Raw genomic sequence first — 13,409 nt, 5'->3', positions numbered from 1 at the left:
CCTGATCGGTCATCTCTCTTTTGGAGTCTGCCTTCATTTTATTTTTGCTTTAGACTATTCCATCATCCTCATATCACAAATTAACCGTTTAATCTGTATCTCCTTGTTGAGGTGATGTTGAAATGCATTCTCACCTTTGTACCTTTTAATCCTTATGTACTGAAATTTTTGTGAGCTCAGCGCCTGAATATTTATGATCATTTAACTAAAGAGAATGTACTGAATCGATTTCCAAAAAGAGTGGGGGTAGGGGTGGAACAACCTCATCCTTACACCATTTTCATTGTATTGGTCACAGTTAAACACTTAATCTTGTTGCACAGTGGTTCTATGCTTTTAAGATGATTACATTATTACAAGTTTGATTATTCATTATGCTGTATTTTGCCAATTGCTACAAAAGTTTTTTAAAAATGTTTTGTCCTTTTTAACAGACAGGCTTTGTGCTGGTTTCTTCTGCACTTTCATGATATGATGTTGCAAGAAAGAAACAAGAGGAGGCTGTGCTGAAATGTGAGTGTGTAGCAATAGCAGATAGATCTCCTTCCTTTGCAATGACTCACCCCACTCAGAGGCTAGCACAGTCCTGCTGCACTCCAGAGACTATAGTTTGATTGCTGTCACTACCAGTTAGATCATTAATCATAATTGTGGTACTGACAGCAAGTTTCTTGACCTCATCATGAAAGGCAAGGAGGTCATTCCTGGGAGCGATTTATCCGTCAGGTGAGGGAAAACTACAGGGAAGATTTATTTTTTTTATCTACAGTATTGTCTTTTGTCCCCTAATTTTCCCTATAATCAGCAGAAATGTGAGGGCTTTGGGGCAGCAGGGTCTGGCATTTCCTCTACTCTTAGGGAAAAACCTTTTTTCTTTTTTTTTTAGATCACTGAACTACTTGCTCCTGCCCTCAACATACCCCAGCTTGGGGTTGAATGTCAGAAATGCAGTAAGTATCTGCAATAGTGTAATGACAACGGCATACATTCATCTGTGTCTGTGTTTATATGCTTGCTGATTGCAGGGGAAATTACTAAGCAGCCTTCTTGTGGACGACAGTGCATAGTCTGCTCAAATAGTGGTCACTTGGCAGTGTTCTCCTGAAAGGAAGCCTGTGATGTTATTACAGCGTGTTACCACCAATGGCCTTCATGCTGAGTACCTTGGAGGAACTTCTCTGAAAAAGAAGACTGAAGATGAAAAGGTAGAAAATGCTATGCACAAGGGGAAAATATTAGTACAGAAGTCTTTTTATTGGGTAGCATGTAGTTTACTTTTGGAGTTCTATTAATTTTGTCTGTGGTATATGTAGTGTTGTTCCCTTCACTCCGATCTACATAACATGCAGTACATTTGCAGGCTTATAATATTAGTATATTTCTGCTGAGAGCATCTGTTCCTCTTACTTGGTATGCTTTTTCTCTTCCTCATCATAGAACTCCTTCATCTTCCAAGCTCTTTGAATACAGCCAATGTTCATCTTCAAAGAGATGATCTCATGAAAACTCTCACAATTAAAGCCAATATAATCTCTCCTTTTTTAAAAAGAATATTTCCAAAAACTGTTACCTTTGTCAGCGCAAAGTCATAAAAGTGCACTTTCAGGTCTTGCACAGTATCAACAAGGTCAGGTTGTAAGGAATTTGTATTTTGAGATTTGGAAAATGATTGGAAACAATAATAACTTTAGCAAAATCTTGAAAGAGGTACATTATCAACTACAATAATATAGTGCTACAAATTCATATGAAAGACTTCAAAGTAGATATTCAAATAAATACTTGAATGAAAGGATAATTAACGAGGGTGTGTCATAGGCATTCCTTAATACCTATTTCATTGCTTTATTAATGATTACCCAGCCAGACAAAGTATCGATGCAATATTATTGGATTACTAAGTAGAACCATGCCTTTTCAAAGACCATAAAGAACCTTTAATCAGATAGAACGTTTTCTGCAGTTTTGTAATTTATATGCTGCACTGTAACTTATATGCTACACCTATCACTTAAATCAGCTTCTCTACCAGATGATTGGAGGATAGCTAATGTGACACACAATTTTTAAAAAGTGTCCAGAGGTGATCCTGGCAATTACAGGCTGGTATGTAACAGTAACTTCAGTAACAGGCAAATTTATTGAAACTAAAGAACAGAATTATCAGACAGATAGATGAACATGATTTGTTGGGGAAGAGTCAACATGGTTTTTGTAAAGGAAAACCATAGTTTACCAATCTATTAGAATTCTTTGAGGGGTCAACAAACAGGGGGAGAGGGGTAAGCTGGTGGATTTAGTGTACTTGGACCTTCATAAAGCTTTTGACAAGATCCCTCACCAAATGCTCTAAAAGTAAGGAGTCATGGCATAAGAGGGAAAGTCCTCTCATGGATCAGTAACTGCTTAAAAGACAGGAAACAAAGGATAAATGGCCAGTTTTCAGAACAGAGTGAGGTAATAGTGGTGTCCCCCAGGGATCTGTACGGAGACAACTGCAGTTCAGCATATTCATAAATGATCTGGAATAGGGAGTAAACAGTGAGGTGGCAAAATTTGCAGACAATACAAAATTACGCAAGATAGTTAAGTCCAAAGCTTACTGCAAAGAGTTACAAAGGACTCTTTCAAAACTAGATGACTGGGCAACAAAATGGCAGATGAAATTCAATGTTGAAAAATGCAAAGTAATGGACATTGGACAGCATGACCCCAATTATACTTACAAAATCATGGGATCTAAATTAGCTGTTACCACTCAAGAAAGAGATCTTGGAGTCATTGTGAATTGTTCTTTGAAAACATCTGCTCAATGTGCAGCAGTAGTCAGAAAAGCTAACAGAATGTTAGGAACCATTAGAAACGGGACAGATGATAAGACAGTAAATATCATAATGCCACTATATAAATCCATGTATGCCTACATTTTGAATACTGCATGCAGTTCAGGTCATCCCATCTCAAAAAATATATATTAGAAATGGAAAAGGTACAGAGAAGGGCAACAAAATGATTAATCATTAACAAAATGATTAAATGGTAGAACAGCTTCCATATGAGGAGAGATTAAAAACACTGGGACTGTTCAGCTTGGAAAAGAGACAAGGAAGGGGGATAAGCTAGAGGTCTATAAAATCATAAATAGTATGGAGAAAGTGAATAAGGAAATGTTATTTATTCCTTCACACAACACAAGAACCGGGGTCACCCAATGAAATTAATACGCAGCAGGTTTAAAACAAACAAAAGGAAGTACTTCTTCACGCAATGCACAGTCAACCTATGGAACTTGTTGCCATTGTATGTTGTGAAGGCCAAAACTATAACTGGATTCAAATAAGAAATTAAATAAATTCATGGAGGATAGCTCCATCAATGGCTATTAGCCAAGATGGTCAGGGATGCGATCCCATTCTCTGAGTGTCTCTAACTTCTGATTGCTGGAAGCTGGGAATGGACAATGGGATGGACCATTGATGACTGCCAGTTCTGTTCATTCCATCTGAAGCATCTGGCATTACCCACTGTTGGAAGACAGGATATTGTGATAGATGGACCATTGATCTGACCCAATATGTCCATTCTTATGTATTGCTTCTTAATAAGTATTTACATTGTTTTAAAAGCAGTTTACAAAAAACTTATAGCCCATAACCATAACACCTGTGTTTACTCACAGAAGTATGCCTCATTTTGGTGGTAGTGTGTGGAGCGGCAGGCAGCACTGATTTACTTCACACTGTGTAGCCTTATACTGTCCTTGAATCAGCGCTTGATTCCCATTTATAGTATAAGGACTTGTGCATGTTGATTAAAGGGAGCATATGCAGTAATATTGCCCAGCATATTTCACTTAGTATTTGCACAGTAGGTACAAGGTTAGGACATGGTCATTAATTACAGGCTTTTCTATTATTCCATACAAATGTGTTATGGTAAGATGTTGGTAAACATTCCTGAAGTTTCGTGGAAAGTTAAAAAAAAAATCACTAATGGCCCAGTCCTGTGAGTGCATGCTCAACTCCTGTTGACTTGAAAGAGAACTGAGGACATTTATCACTTTGCAGAATTGGACCCCCAACTCCTTTTCAGGCACATGTACTTCATGTGTGGATTTGAAATGTCCATAAGTTGCTAGATCATAGGCGCATACCACTGGTGGCCAGTAATGACTTCTCAACTTTAACATATTTACATTGCCCCGCAAATTAAATATAAACTTGGTAATTCCTAGCGTACCAAGAAATGTAGAGCTATGGGTAACACTGTAACTCACAGATCATAATGAATCATAGGAAACAAGTATAGAGACATAATTTCACTTTCACAAATTTTGTAATTCATGCTCAGGTAATAAATTGCTCAAAGACCCTTAGAAGCAGTTTCTTCTGGGAGGCTGCAGCTGGATCCTTGCTTGAGGTACACATCTTTCCTTTTTAGAAGAATTGCTTAGTCCTAAACTCCTTAAATCCTGGGGTTACTCACTGGCTACTTCATCAACTTGGACTCCTAATGGTCCAAGCTGTGAAATGCCAGTGTCTCTCTCCTGGTACTCTAAGGAATTAAAAAGGCCCTTTCTCCTTGCTTCTGCTCAGTGTTATTGGTCTTGATGTATGTAAATGGAGATTCAGCTTTGCCAAGCTAGTCCTTTATTCATCCTGTTTCTTCATCACACTTTCTCTTTCTCAATTCAGTTTTTTTGTTTTGTTTTTAAACAAGACAGTCCACACTATTGTCACACGTTCAGAGTTATTGGTATCCAATAATGTAACATGATACCAAATTTGGTAAAATTCAGTTATCATGTGAGTAAGTTACTAATAAGTGCTGTTTATTGCCAAGCTTTAGGCAGAGTTCAAGCTTTTCACACAGCTTGCCCTTCTGCCTTAACCCAAACCACATCTGCTAACCTAGCACTGGCCCTGTCTTGCATAGACACTGCCAGTTGTGCAGAATTGAGATACACTTATGTGTTTGCCTTTTCTCTGAAATGGACAATCATGTGCAAAGGACAATGCAGGTATCACTGAATGCATTTCAGTGGTTAAGTGGAATTTCAACCAGCTAAATGAAACTTTTCTAACAAAAATCCAAATCAGGTAAGGCACATCTAAAACTGGGGACTTTTTAACTTAAACATAAGATTTGCTTAAATTTATGAACCTATCAGCCCGTGTGGGCCAAGGTTTATGTGAACGTGGGTAGATTTGTCGTTTCAGGGGAAAATCCATTAAAGCTTGGTAGTGTTGCCAGTTATGCCTTGAGATTTTGGGTTAATTTGAACCCCAAGCCCCAAATGAAGCTTGGGCATGACCCCATAACATATGGAAACGAAAAAGAAGGATGCATATCAAGGTAAAGCTCTGAAGTTTATACAAATCTGATTTATTCCTAATCTACAGAAAAGGCCAGTGAATCAATCTAATGCATACTGCCAAGATTCTGAAACTAGTGTAGCCCAGTAGGTAGCTTGTCTTAATTATATTCACTGCTTTGCATTACATTCTGCTTTGCATTATATTCAGCAGTAATGCAAGAAACATACAGGCCTGTATCCTGTAAGACATTAGCTTCAGCAAGTTAGAATAAGGCTTGAGGCCTATGAACTTTGAACAGATAAATTTTGCACCACCCAATGGAAAACCCCAAGTATTTGGGGAGCTGAAAATAGAGTTTAAGGGGAAGTTCTGGCCACAGGCACATGATTCAACCACAGAAGTGTCCTGGAAACAAACTGATGTACGTAACAGTTACATGAGATACATCTAACGCTAGCCTGCTTGCTAGCCTATATATCTTTTCTTATAAGTTTCTTATTTACTTATGGGTTTGATCATTTGTTTTATTACAATAGGCTTGTAAGTTTATATTAGAGTATATTTTGCCTATAACACAAGGGACTTGCAGGCCACATCCTGTATGTTGAGCTAAGGCAAAGTTAGCATACATATGTTTGGTACCTTTCACCTGGATAGATGGTGATGAGCTAAAGCATAAAGTTCATATATGGCTGCAACCTTTAACATAGAGAATGCGTTGAAGTAGGCTGGCATGGGGGCTTCCTACATTCGTACCGTTTTAAACTTAACAGGTACACCACAACTTGGAACGTGGAAGGAACCGAAATAACCCGTTAGGACAGAAATAACAAATGTGATACCTGACCACAAAAGGGTCATGGTAACAAATTGGCATATATGATAGTAAGATGAGATAACTGATGTACTAACCTATAGAAAAAAAGACACTCTAACATTAGTAAGGGGAGGAAATACAAATAAGGAAAAGGGGAACAATCCCTACTGAATATGCATCGAACATAACGGCGTTAGTGTAACATATAAAGGTGGCATCCCAGTTTAGGGGCAGCAGGAGAGAGAGTTGAAGTCCTTGGGAGGTGCCATAATGATGACCACTGGTGATGAGGGGGAAGGCGATGGTGAGGAGAAGACGATGGCTCACATTTCAGGTTGTTCTACAAGGGATGGTATGAGTATATGGATGTGCAGCGGTACATTCTGTAGTATCTCTATCTACCTTACTGAGTTGGGGTGTTTGTGACTGTGCTAAATGTGTTAATAAACTATATTTGTAAATATAAGAGTTCCTATAGTGTGAATGTTGTAACTGTGCACATCGGGGTTCCCAACTATAATCTGAATAATACTGGGCCTGATCTTGGGGCAAGAACCTGTCCATCCTCAATGTGATAACTGGGGATTCTTAAGTAATCAATCGGGTTACACTATAGGTGTGGAAATCTTTCTATTTTCCTAATAAAGATCACAGTAACAAGCTGAAAGCACTGCTTTTGAGTTCTAATATGTCTGTTTTTATTCGGTTACAGTATGTGTGCAGATGTATGTAAGTAGTAAGGCAGGGGAAGAGAAAGATGGGGATGTTTCTGAAGGGGAAAAAAGAGAAGGAGGAAGTGAAAAGGAGAATCATAATTTGAGAAAAAATAAGGAAATTGAACTCTGACCTTGAGCTACTAGGACAGATATAATGCGTTATGCATGCAACATGTTTCTGATTATGCTCTGGATTTCCTGCTACGTGCTCAAGTGGGCAAACAGAACAATCATGTTCCATAAGGTAAGGCTTTGTTTTCTCTTTAAAAATCATTTTGTGCATTCTGAAATCACTTCAGAAGTGTGCCTTTCCTCTGAGATTATGCCCCTCTCCCAAGCAATTTGGGAATAGATAACTAGGCTGACATTTTGTTTAATTATCACCATAAAAAACAAGCTTGTGGTACATTATTGTAATAAATTTTAGCAATAAATGAAATAATACACTAGACTTAACAAAGAAAAAGTGGGGGGTTTTTTTGGTGGAAACATTAGAAACATTAAAAATCCTTTGTCATTTGGGTCTGTAATAATAGTGGTCATATAAATTATATGATTATCATCATTTTTTTGTGTCACAAAGGTGCCTAAGTCCAATATTTCGGTGTAACTGACATTCTCAAAACTACCGTTCAGCTGCCTAACCCTGTAGGTACCTAAGTTTCCACCAGTTAGAATTTGCAAAGCTATCTAAGACCTGATGCTGCTTCATAGCTAGTGAGTTGCTTGGAGCCCTAGAAGCAAAAGCTCTGGAAGGGTTCTCAAACTAGGCATTCCCGCTATCTCACCGTTGAGCTTGATCCTGATCAGAGGATGCATGGGATCAGGCCTACATGACGGGGCCTCATGCCAAAGAGGGAGTGTGTCTAATCACCCAGTGGTTAGGGCACCACTTGGGATGTGAGAGACTCAAGTTTGAGTCCCAACTCTGCCTGATTTGGAGCAAGGACTTGAACCTGACTGCCCTAGGCTATAGAGTCAATCACGCTCTGTCTTGCTCAAGGAGAAATACTTAATACTTAAATACTTAAAGGAGAACAGCTCCAACAGGACAGATTGAAAGACACCTCCCAGAATAGCCAAAAGCCCAGTGGTTGTGTTGCTGATGTGGGAGACTTGCATTCAAGCCCTTGCTCCAAATCAGGCAGAGAAAGGTGTTGAATCTGTTTCCTACATTCTAGATGAGAGTGCCCAAACTTCTGGGATTTCTGTTCTGAAGTCTCTCAGGGTGTGTCTACATTGCAATAAAACACTCATGTCTGGCCTGTGGCAGGTGACTTGGGCTCATGGGGCTATACAATTACAGTGTAGATGTTCAGGCCTGGGCTCTGGGGACCTGCGAGGGGGAAGGGTACAGATGTCTATACTGAAATTTTATAGCCTGAATCAGCTGTGGGTGTTTTATTGCAGTGTAGACATACACTCAGTCTCTCTTTTTTTATGAGAAAGGGCTGTCCTGGTGGTGGTGGTGTCTAACTCCAGGAGAGGGTTTACACTTGAGAATCCTGAGCAGAGGGAGATGCCTCCCATGGGCCTGCCTGTCAGGAACCTGTGATCTAGATTAATGGGACCTAGGTGCCTAAGTATCTTTGGGTACGTTTACACTGCAGCTGGGAGCATAAGTGCTGATTTCTTCTGGCACCGGTGGGTGCTCGACCTCCTTTTTCCCCCAGCCCCGCCCCGACTCCACCCTTTCCCTGTCCCCTCCAGCCCCCATTCCAACCCCTTCCCCAAAGTCCCCGCCCCAACTCTGCCTCCTCCATGCCCCTATTCGACTCTTTCCCCACATCCCCGCCCCACCCCCACCTTTTCCCCGCCTCCTCCCCTGAGTGCGCCATGTTCCCGGTCCTCCCCCCTCCCTCCCGGAGCTTGCTACAGCTGTTTGGCGGCAGCAAGCACAGGGAGGTAGGCTGAGGAGTGGGGACACGGTGCGCTTAGGGGAGGAGGTGGAGGAGGAGGTGAGGCGGGGTGGTTGGCTGCTGGTGGGTGCAGAGAACCCACTAATTTTTCCCCGGGGGTGTTTCAGCCCTGGAGCACCCACAGAGTCAGCGTCTATGGCTGGGAGGTGTGATTCCCATCACTGGTAGATAGACTCGAACTAGCATACTAAAAATAGCAGTCTGGAGAGTGTGGCATGGTCAGCGGCTTGGGCTAGCTGCCGAGCTTGGACCCCTCAGAGGATTAGGTGGGCTTGGGTTTAGGTGGCTAGCCTGAGATGTCTCCCATGCCGCAACATCCACACTGCTATTTTTAGCACAATAGGTCGAGCAGGGCTAGCGTGAATCTGTCTACCCACGCTGGAAATCACACTAGCCTTTGCTGAGTAACCATGTAATTGTAGATGTTATCCCCACCTTTCCACCCCTAACCTTTCCTTTCTTAGTTTGTTACATTGGGGGAGATTTTAAAGGCACAAATGGGAGTTAGGTGCCAATTTTCATTGACTAACTCCCACTTGTGCCTTTTGTTCTGGAACGACAGTGTATGCTCTTCAGAAGAGGGACCATTTTTTAATTTTTAATTTTACTGACCCACTTTTGGGAACCATAAAAGAATAAATAATTAATACTGATATCAGGTTCAATGACCAGGGGCCCTGCACATCTAAAAGATCACCTTCATTGAGGGGAAGACCATGGCTGACAAATTCACTCCTCTGGCACAATGGAACTTTCTGCCACAAGGGTAAAGCTCATCTGTGCAGGAGAGAAAGCTTTCTCAGGTGCTGGTCCAAGACTGTGGAATGAACTCATCCCTTCCTCTGTAAGTGTCTGACCTACTTCTTTGACTTTCTTTTCTCTAATATAAGCACATAGCAATGCACATGTTTAAAAAAAGAAAAAGAAAAAAACCCCAACAAGCCAAACCCTACCAAAACAAAACTCATCACTGCACACACAGTTCTCCCCATGGGGAAAAGAATGAGAGAAAGAATTATTCACATGTGACAGATGTTAGTTATGTTGCTTAAGACATTACTGCAAGGCACTCAGATACAAGGGTGAGGAAGGCGGTATAAAAACCTGTATGTAATAGAATGCCACCAGTGAGGTCAGTGCGGCTTCATGGACATGGTTTGTGTGTTATCTCATGTTCCCTTTCTATGAACCAAACACATTTTAGAGTGTAAAATTGTTTTAGTGTTCTTTATGCGGGATTTTAAAGATAATTTGAAAAACTACAGCCATTTTGATGTCCCCTCTGTCAGCTTTTAATTTGCGTTAGTGCCTATGTGTGTGAGCAAACATTTATGGGTCAGGTCCTGAAGTCAGACAGAGCTGCACAAGAGCATTTGAGAGCAGGTGGTGTCTAGCCTGTTATGTCTGGATTTTTTTTTATATTGCTGGTAGAAACTCACAGTAATTTGGCAACAGCTTTGCTTTTTAATACTTAAAAAAACAACAACAGAGTGTACCAGATCTTGAGGTCCTTACTCAGATTTTACAACGTCGGTCTATTGGCTGTTAATGTTAGTCCCATTTTCCAGAGAACACACTGAGTAAGAATTTCAGGATTTGAACCTGTAACAATTAGGAAACAAAGGAAACCAGAAATCTGGTTTTGTTTTTCATTCCTCCCAGCAGAGAATCAATGCCCAAAATATGAAAGTATGTTCCCATAGACAGCACAAGCTGAAAAGTATGTGTACCCAACAGAAAAATCAGAGGGGTACACAATCAGAGGGGTACACATTTATTGGTTGTGGGTTTATTTTGTTGTTGTTTTGCTTTTAATTTACTTATTTGGAATGTTATTGTAATTTGAGGGAGCAACAAAATTAAAATGTCATTAAAGTAATTAAATCTGTATACCTCTCCCACCCCATTTCTGTAATGTTTAACTTTTAAAAAGAGGCCTCTGGTAGGTGACTATGTCACTATGGAATCTATTTTGCAAAATTTATATTGGGATATATAACACTTAGGGAAAGTAGGCAGACAAAGACACAGAAAAGATTGGAAAATTACATTTTATATTTCATTGTGCTATGCAGTGAACATTGAACTTTCTTTTATATCCTGCAGCCATAATCTCATAATACTAGTTTTTTTTTTTTAATCCCTTCTTTTTGTTTGCAGATTCTCCAGGAAGTAGCAGCCTATCTAAAAGAAATAAATGATAACTCTGAAAGTTCTTTGGTACAGTACAGATACCGATTAATTCTGATGTATTTTTAGTCATGTTTCATTAAATATGTAAAATGATGAGTTGCTAGTATCGGTGAGAGGGGGAAATGGAACATAATTAATAGATGAAAGAATGCCCCCTTCAAAATGTAGCTGCTGTAAGTATACTTGGCTGATCATGACATTTCTAATTCCAGACTTCATATCTATATTTTAGATTGACTCTACCCTCGGGCCTCAGGAGTGAGCTTCATTACTGAAAAGTCATGGGAAGTCATGTTTATTGTCTCAGCAGGTAGCTGCACTTTAAGCGTAATACTGAAAGACATGAGAAAGCAGAGGCCAGTTTGTGTTATTAGAGACCCACTGCAGCTTCCCAACAGATGTGCACAGCAGAAAAAAAAAGTTAAAGTAGTACATGCTTCAGAGTCTATCAAGCTTTAAATATTTCTGCTTTAAAGACGTCAGCTTAAGTTCTTTACTTTTCCCAAATACATGATAATGGTGTAAGCAATTTCTTCCGTGGGAGAAAATGTGGCCAATCTCACTGTATAAGCAACACTGTCTGTAATCCTTTGTGTAGACTGTGAGCATTTCAGCCTTACCCCTGAGATGCATATCAGTTCTTTAACTGTGCCCATGGAAGGATTTGTGTATTAAAAGTGACTACAGTAATGAAATATTTGTTTATTCAATTTCAGAAAGGATATTTATCTCTGTGGCTGCAAATCAAAACATTATGCTAACATACTTCAGCTATGTAGTCAGCAACACGGCAAGCCTAGACAGTCTTGCTCTCTCTTTGTCACATAATATCCTTAGCGTCTAATAACGTTCTGATAAAGGGACTGTGCTACATGTCCAGCCATGTCTATTGCCATATGGTGGTTTCCAAATTACAGTGCATTGTGATGAGTAGAGATTGACCAGCATGGTCTGACTAGCTCCCAGCACATGAGAAGCTGCTGACAGGGCTAGTGCATGCTAATAGCAGTATTATCATTTGATAATGCGGCACCATCGATAATGTTTTCACTGAGTTAGCTTTATTGCTGGATATTATTTTCTGTAGAAGAAACGCTTGTGGTGTTTACTATTATTATAAGTGTTACTAATTTATCATTCTGCCATAGTACCTATACTCTCAGTAGTAATACTTGAATCCATGGTTTAATACATACGTATTGGCAGAAGTCACTCAAGATATCCAGATAACCCACCTATTTACTTGTAGCTTCTTTATTATCTGCCCATAATTGGAGTATTAGAGAGTATTAGCTTGCTTTCTCACCAACACAAGGTGGTCCAATAAAAGCTATTATCTCACTCACTTTGTCTCTATAATATCCTGGGACCAATATGGCTACAACTACATTGCATACAATAATTGGTGGTGTTCATACTACTTTCTGAACCTGACACTCACCAAGTGTGTATTAAAACAAATGGGTTGAAGTGGAGAAATCTGCTAAACTCTGACAGATTTTCCAGATCATTGATATACTTATTGATACGTACATCATTTGTACCCATAGTGAGAAACATACCTCAGAATGTTTTCCATGCCACCCCATAGACACTTCATAACCTTTCTTCTTTTATGGCTTGTTTGTCTACCTGTTCTGTCTGTCATTATCTAAACAAATCCAATCTGGTCCTTATGTAATTATGTATTTTTATGTAATCTAACATAACCTATGTAGTCTAGTCTATGTTATGGCAAATGCATACTCTCATAAAGGCATACTTAAGCATATAAGAAGCGGATTTGCATTTTGGAATTATTGCATTATGGATTCAGAGCCATAATTACATCTTTTATAATTACATTGCCACCTGTTATCCCACAGTGGATTAGCACTGAGATATTTAGCAAAGTGGTTCTAGAACTGAAACACATTGGAAAATTCACAGGGCTTATAACAATACTCAAATTCACTTGGGTACCTGGTACAGTAGTCTGCTCCTTACACCCAGGGTTTCATACATTTTTGTTTTTTAACTCTAAAACCGTGAAAAATTCACCTAGTTTCAGATCACAATGTGGTTAAAGTTTGCAGAATCAGGCTCTTATTAAATAATGTTTATGATGTGCTTTCGAGATCTTAATTTGAAAAGTGCTATAATAGGGCAAAGCAGTACACATGTTCAGCCTATTTATTGCACATGCCTGAGGCTTGTGTGCACAGTTTAGTCCTTGGGGCGAGATACTCTTTTATCTAGTAACAGGCCAGGAATGAAAAGGGCCAGTAGGAATGGCAGTGGAGACTTCATCACACACACACAAACTCCAGAGTGGATTCTTCATTTTCAGCGGGCCATAGCTGAACTTACCTGGGAGAGGAGCAGGGACAGCACAGCTGCCTCATCAGTGACTAACTCCCATCCAAGGAGTTTTACTACTGTTATGCCGCATACTCTTCATGTCCTC

General features: G+C 39.8%; 1 long non-coding RNA gene across 1 annotated transcript; it reads left to right on the top strand.

The window, feature by feature from the left end:
- The first annotated feature begins 4,782 nt into the window (after positions 1–4,782).
- On the top strand, positions 4,783–12,705 carry LOC140911995 (uncharacterized). The gene is made up of 3 exons (XR_012159197.2): positions 4,783–7,095; positions 9,430–9,614; positions 10,931–12,705. It is a non-coding gene; the product is annotated as an uncharacterized LOC140911995 (long non-coding RNA).
- The last annotated feature ends 704 nt before the right edge of the window (positions 12,706–13,409 follow it).

The sequence above is a fragment of the Lepidochelys kempii genome, chromosome 1 (assembly GCF_965140285.1).
Source record: "Lepidochelys kempii isolate rLepKem1 chromosome 1, rLepKem1.hap1, whole genome shotgun sequence".
Taxonomy (NCBI): Eukaryota; Metazoa; Chordata; order Testudines; family Cheloniidae; genus Lepidochelys; species Lepidochelys kempii.
This window is presented reverse-complemented; position numbering and strand designations above follow the sequence as displayed.